The 6,187-nt window shown below is 45.1% G+C and overlaps 1 long non-coding RNA gene across 1 annotated transcript in view; it reads left to right on the top strand.

Annotated features, from left to right (window-relative positions):
• Positions 1 to 6,187, top strand: part of LOC111969316 (uncharacterized) — a 125,464-nt gene that overhangs the window by 40,533 nt on the left and 78,744 nt on the right. Inside the window, exon 2 of the long non-coding RNA XR_002877977.1 lies at positions 2,376 to 2,454. This is a non-coding gene — a long non-coding RNA (uncharacterized lncRNA). The remainder of the gene's footprint in view (positions 1 to 2,375; positions 2,455 to 6,187) is intronic.

Consider the following 6,187-nt stretch of genomic DNA (forward strand, 5'->3'; position numbering starts at 1 on the left):
GACAGATTTTTAACCTTGTCAGCTCGGGGGATTCAATCTTGCAACCTTACTAGTCCAACTAGTCCAATGCTCTAACACTGATTACATTGCACTCCACGAGGAGCCTGCCTGTGCCGCGAATGCAGTAAGCTAAGTTGCTAGCTAGCATTAAACTTATCTTATTAAACACAATCAATCAATGACTGTCATTGCTCCAATGTGTACTTAACCATAAACATCAATGCCTTTCTTAAAATCAATACACAAGTATATATTTTAAACCTGCATATTTAGCTAAAAGAAATCCAGGTTAGCAGGCAATATTAACCAGGTGAAATTGTGTAATTTCTCTTGCGTTCATTGCACGCAGAGTCAGGGTATATGCAACAGTTTGGGCCGCCTGGCTCTTTGCGAACTAATTTGCCAGAATTTTACGTAATTATGACATAACATTAAAGGTTGTGCAATTTAACAGGAATATTTAGACTCATGGATGCCACCCGTTAGATAAAATACGGAACGGAATAAACGTTTTGTTTTCTAGGTGATAGTTTCCGGATTAGTCAAAGGTATATGGTTTAGAGAGAAATAGTCGACGCGTTATAATTCCTGTAATAACTTGCGGCTGAACTTGAAATGGGTTCCTTCGTTATTTTACCGTTCATGTCTTCCATAGAGAATGTCTTGATCTACTTCAAATAAGGTCTGTGTTTCGTGCAGGCTTAAACCGCCTCGACGTTTTGATACCCGTGTAAATCTCACTAGGATAAGGTAACGTTTGTCAACATATTTTCATAAATCCACTCTACAAAAAAATGATCTTCGCTTATATTTAGCCAATATTGATCAGAGTTACCTTGTCCTATGGATATCTACACAGTTATAAAATTGGCAAGGTGGTGTAAGCCTACACGAAACACAGACCTTATTTTAAGTGAATCTAAAAGTATCCTATGGAATAAATGAAGGAACCGCTTTTCAGATTTTGCTAGAAGGTGTCATGGGAATTATGACTCGCACTTTGGTCGTCAATTCTTACCATGCCCATTATTAAAATAGGATTTCCTGCATATAGAAATGACAGTTTTTGTTTTCAACATTCATCACAGGTAACTTAAACTCTGTTTTTATTCAAACAGTTAAGAGTATTTGTCTCCTAAGCAGACTCTTCAGTATCATTGTCACTTCAGAGCTGTGTGTGTGTATTTATGTATTATATTAAGTTAAAATAAAAGTGTTCATTGTTCATTCAGTATTGTTGCAATTGTCATTATTACAAAAATGTGTGTGTGTGTGTGTGTGTGTATAGTAATATAATATATATATTATATATATATATATATAAAAACATTTATTTTAATTTTATATAAATCGGCCGATTCAATCGGTATTTTTGTCTCCAATAATCGTTATCGGCGTTGAAAAATCATAATCGGTCGACCTCTACTCTGTATGCTTTGTGTGTGTTATAAATAAGATGCATGACGACTAACGAAAATACACGCTGCAATTAATTCCGCTAAATTTTGCGAATTATCCTGTAAGACCTCGGTGGAATATATTTCTGTGCTAACCGATTAACCGTTACATCTCTACTAGTGGAAGTGCTGATATTGCTTTCATGGCCTGCACACAAGAATAATGGCCAGTCTGACAGATTCCGGGTAAGCTGTTGCACCTGTTCTCTTCAGAAGGAAAGTTGGGCAAGATACAAGCAAAACGTCCTTTTTGTATTATTTCAGTAATTTCTAAAAGAACAAACTCTATGTGTTGAATAACGCCCTCTAAGACTGAAAGCATGTTATTTCTCTATCCTTAAGAACATATACTTTCCCACCAATACCACTGAGCCTAACTGCGGGGTGTGTAGGTCCTCTTGAGGCCAACTTGTTATCCACCATTTGTGTAAGTGGACACTCTCAATGTTATTTGGAACAACTGCAGTGGAAAAATGTGAGCGAGGGCTACGCTTCGACAGCGACACAGGAATGTAACCGATGTGGCACAACTGAAGGCCTTTGAAAAGCCCCTCTATCTTTCAAATCCTGATAAACCCCTGCCCTCAGAGTTGGGACAAAGCAAGGGTTGAGGGGCTGGCTGTGGATGGGGTGGGGGTTGTGGGGCTGGCTGGGGGGGGGGGAGTTGAGGGGCTGTGGCTGTAGGGTTGGTTGTGAGGGGCTGTCCACAGGGGTAGGAGAGGTTGGCATAGTGAGGCTTTGACCTTTGAAAGGTTGCACTAAGCCCAGCCTCTTCTGGAAGCCATACAATGTTGGGGGAATAGCACAACCTGAATGGGGGAAGATGACTCCCTACATTAGGAATATTCCCTCATTAGGAATGTGAAACGCCAGTCAGCATCTCGGTAACTAATTCTCCGGTTTTCTTTTGTTTTGTAGGATTCTTTGGATTTCCCGACTGCAGCCCTTTTTAAAGCAGGATTTTAACGTCACCCATCCGCYGACAGCCATGGAATCGGTATGTATTGCTACATTCTCTCCACGTTGTRTCTGGAGCCATCTCTGTTTCTTGGTCCCTGTGTTTGTCACGACGTACTGAAGGTTTGAACACGCTGTATAATGTTATGAAACGTTGTTTACAGAAAGGGGGTTGTTTTCTAAGGCCCGTATTCCTGTACTCCAGCAGTCTTGTTGTTTTGACTTGTCAGATTTCTCCAAACTGTCTCAGATGCTAAATAAAGGACACTCATATGGCACCATAGAGAGGGTTTGCTGTGGAACTGCGTACCGGTCTGTGTGTGTGGCTATAGACTTATCATTTCAAGCTATGAGAGAGAGAGTAGGAGAGAGAGAGAGTGGGAGAGGGCCAGACAGGAGCAGTGCTAGTACCAGCTGGCAGCTTTAAAGCCCTGCACTCTCAACTGGAATGTGTATTTTAAGAGCAGGGCTTAGTGCAGGCCCAGGCCCTGCCTTCCTGTCCCTTTGTTAAAGGGGTTCTGTGTTTTAGCTGGTGTGGGCTTTTGTGTGTGTGATTTGGTGTGTATGCATGGCTGTTTGTGTGGCGAGCAACTTGGTTTGGAAAGTAGGTCACCGCTCCCGTAGAGCTCAGTGTCACTAATGAAGTGTCCCTCTCCTGCATGCGACTCATGTGACCGTGCTGCTCGATCAGTAAGTAGTGGCAGCCCACGCCTCTGAAGAGACGGCCGCCTTTTCCCCACGGTGCACAGCCCCAGCACACAGACTTTCAGCATGGGGGCTGTAAAATGGATCTCCCCTCTCGTTCTCTCCCTACTCTCATTTTGTTCTCCTATTCCTTCTGTAGCCTTCTCTTTAGCCAGACGCTCTGTGCAACGGGAGCTGGTGATGTTTACCTCCTGAAATCATTCCGGATCTGCTTACTGTCAGTGGAAACCAAGGAAACTGATCAAAAAAGCTCATTATGCTGCCAGTACRGTTTCTCTCCRCCCCACCCCCACCTCTCCTCATGTGATGCCAGTCACATGGTTTCCAGGCACCAGTAGAGTAAATCAGAATCAGATTTTTATTTTTAACTGCTCTACATCCTCCACTTTGCCAATGGTTAGCAGAAACAGACGTAGGTTATGGTGTACCTCTCTTTCCCTCTGTTTCAAGCTCTGTTGCCTCTCTCCTCTCTTTCGCTCTTTGCCACTCCCTGTCTCTCGCTCTCTCCACTCTTCCTTTCTATCTCTCTGGCTCTCTGGCTCTGGCTCTCGCTCTCTGTCTCGCTCTCTGCTCTCGTCTCTGCTTCTCGCTCTCTGTCTGCTCGGCTCTCTGTCTCTCGCTCTCTGTCTCTGCTCTCTGTCTTCGCTCTCTGTCTCTCGCTCTCTGTTCTCGCTCTCTTGTTCTCGCTCTCTGTCTCTCGCTCTCTGTCTCTCGCTCTCTGTCTCTCGTCTCCTGTCTCTCGGCTTCTGTCTCTCGCTCTCTTGTCTCTCTCTGCTCTCTGTCTCTCTGGCTCTCTGGCTCTCTGGCTCTCTGGCTCTCTGGCTCTCTGGTCTCTGGCTCTCTGGCTCTCTCTCTGGCTCTCTGGCTCTCTGGTCTGGCTTTCTGGCTCTGCTCTCTGTGTCTGCTTCTGGCTCTGGCTCTCTGGCTCTGGCTCTCTGTTCTCTCGTTCTCTGTCTCTCGCTCTCGCTCTCTGTCTCTCTGTGTGTAGCCTGCTCCCAGCCCTCGGTGGTGCTGATATTATTGTCAGCGTTATCTGCTGGTTGGGAGTTGTGCTGTGTTGGACGGTAGTGCAGATGAAAGGGTGTTCTCCTGTGAATGCTCTCCCTGCATCGTTTTGCCTCTGCTCATTACCAGCGTGTTTTTTTCTTCTTCTCTCCCTCTCCCTCCTCCCTTTTCCAAAGTAGGCCTATTCTTCAATAGGATTAGTCTGCAGCACTCTGAACAGGAAAGTGGGCCCTGCCAGTCATATTACATAACTCTCATAGCCTGGCTTGAGACAACTATAGGGGCTTTGTTCCCCCAGACCCKGCTCCCACCCGCCTACCTCTCCCCCTMGCAGGCCACATGCTAATGCTCTATTGAAAGAGTCTGTGTGCTCCAAACAGGCATGGCTCTGTGGCCAGGGAGGAGAGAAACTCTGCATCATTACCCTGCAAATTGACATTTCACTCATATCTTTCGCTGAGGAATGTGAACTCAAGGCAGAAGGAGCGGGAACTTTGTTGTGATTAGGTTTTCTTGTAAGCACGTTGAATGATGAGATGATATAGGAGGTTGTGGACCGTCCAAAGGATTGAACCTTTGCGGTGTTGGCGTGCCAAATGTATTGGTTTTCTCTCCCTTCTGACTAGACTAGTGTGCCCCGTTAACCACTTAGGTTGCAGACCTGTATTGTTGTAGTTACATTGTTCTGTGGCATAGGTCCATGCCTCGTGATTCTGTAGCTTATTTGAGCAGAAGTTTGAAGGTTTGTACCTTAGTAGGCTTGTTGCGTAATGTGAAGAGCAGGATTGGTAGGGGATAAAATGGTGCCTTTACCCAAGGTTTCCTTGTCATTCTGTTCCAAGTCATTAGAGCTGAGCACCGAGGAGGAACCAAATCAAATMTATTTATYTAGCCCTTCGTACATCAGCTGATATKTCAAAGTGCTGTACAGAAACCCAGCCTAAAACCCCAAACAGCAAGCAATGCAGGTGTAGAAGCACGGTGGCTAGGAAAAACTCCCTAGAAAGGCCATTCTTTAACCATTCTTTAAGATGATATCCAAGCGTATGTTGTCATTGTTCCATTAATCAGCGCAGCTGCTGATCGGCTGAGGTTCATGATCAAACACACCCTGAAAGGAAGTGTCAACTAGCTRTCTCATCCCGCTGTAGAGGGAGGGATGTTGGTAGCTATGGTGGGTATCACCAATACGTGACGACTCCAATCGGCGTTACGGTCTGGCTGATGGAAAACGCCTACATGTATTTTTCAACTAACCTGCACTTGCCGACACTTTGTTCTCGAAATCAGCAAAAAGTGTATCTTATAAATGTGCAGGTGGTTACAAAAACCAGAGACTATTCCGAYAGATATTAAATCCATGTTTTGTATTGAGTGAGAAATGCCTCTTGCATGTGTAGATCTTTGTTTTGGTCGCACAGTGTGACGTGCTGTCATCTTCTACACTTGGCCGAGCCACATAGACAATAAATCCTAGTTCCTGCCAAGATGCTGGGAAATGCTAGATGTGCAGCAGCTAAGATGGCGASGAACCTACTCGGGCAGCACAAAACTTTCAGAATATTTTTGGGTAGAACCACATGCAACTGGACACAAGCYTTTAATAAGATACTATATTTCCCGAATCGAGAACCAAGTCTCGCCAAATGCAGGTTAGTTGAAAGACACATGGCATCGTTTTCCAATAGCCAGACCGTAATGCCGATTTGTAGTCATCACATATCGGCGATACCCACCGTAGCTAGACGGTAGGTAGCATCCAGCTGTCTCTGTCTGTTCACTCACAGAACACAACTGTAAATGCGGATTTCGGAAGTGTGCGGTCACCAGCTCCAATCAAATATAACCCCTTTGACAAACGGGCTGAGACACTGACCTTTGGGTGTGGCTTGATGGCAGAAACGTTGTATTGTGTGTTTGTCTTTGCAGATGGCACAGGTTCAGATGGCGAAGCCCCATGGCTGTTAGAGGAGTTGGAGGTAGCCGTAGTAATAGGAAGGTACAGGGGCCACGTCCCACTGCTTCTGAAGGAGTTGGAGGTAGCCGTAGTAATAGGAAGGTAC

This window comes from Salvelinus sp. IW2-2015, linkage group LG10 (genome assembly GCF_002910315.2).
Source record: "Salvelinus sp. IW2-2015 linkage group LG10, ASM291031v2, whole genome shotgun sequence".
NCBI lineage: Eukaryota > Metazoa > Chordata > Actinopteri > Salmoniformes > Salmonidae > Salvelinus > Salvelinus sp. IW2-2015.